Source organism: Trichechus manatus, unplaced genomic scaffold, assembly GCF_000243295.1.
Source record: "Trichechus manatus latirostris isolate Lorelei unplaced genomic scaffold, TriManLat1.0 scaffold00095, whole genome shotgun sequence".
Taxonomy (NCBI): Eukaryota; Metazoa; Chordata; class Mammalia; order Sirenia; family Trichechidae; genus Trichechus; species Trichechus manatus.
Window position 1 is genome coordinate 4,354,194 of NW_004444031.1, and position 667 is coordinate 4,354,860.

The following is a 667-nucleotide window of genomic DNA, read 5'->3' on the forward strand; positions in this document are numbered from 1 at the left end:
AGGGCTATTATTACCATTCCTGCGTGGCTTAGAAAATCATGTCATTAGCAGCGCTCGCCCATTTTCATAGTCATGGCGACACACCCTTGGGCTATTTTAAGTTTTATTTTCTTTGGTTTTATAATTTCATCTTTATTTCTGAGAACACAATATTTGTATTCTTTGGAATTAAAGTTCCGTATTGCATTACTTTTTCAATTTCAGAGTATAAAAATCTATATATTCCCGTGATTCATATGGGCTCTCGATCAATGACCTAATTTTAAAGTGATATATTTAGGTTTTTATTTCATCAACAGAGAAGCTAGTCTGACAGGAAGCTCTGGAGACGCTACCATTCACATGTAAACATTCCCAGGTACTTTGATCCGCTTTCGGACGGTCATTATTTTTCTTCTCCGTTTCTCTAGAATGTTGGCCACAATCCCCGCGTACTATTTCCACGAGTCTGAGAGCCTTTAGGAGCTTCCCTGATCCTAAAAGAAACAGGTGCGGGGCTTGGATGAGCCCTAGAGACCCGCAGGTGAGCCGTCTGCAGTTCTGACGGACGTTTCCACGTCGGCGGGTCGAGCCGGAACTCGCTGCAGCGCGCCGCCCTGCGCCCGGGCGGCCTGGGAGGGAGGACGCGCGGCTGCGCAGATGAGACCGGTGGCAGCGCGGGCAGCCC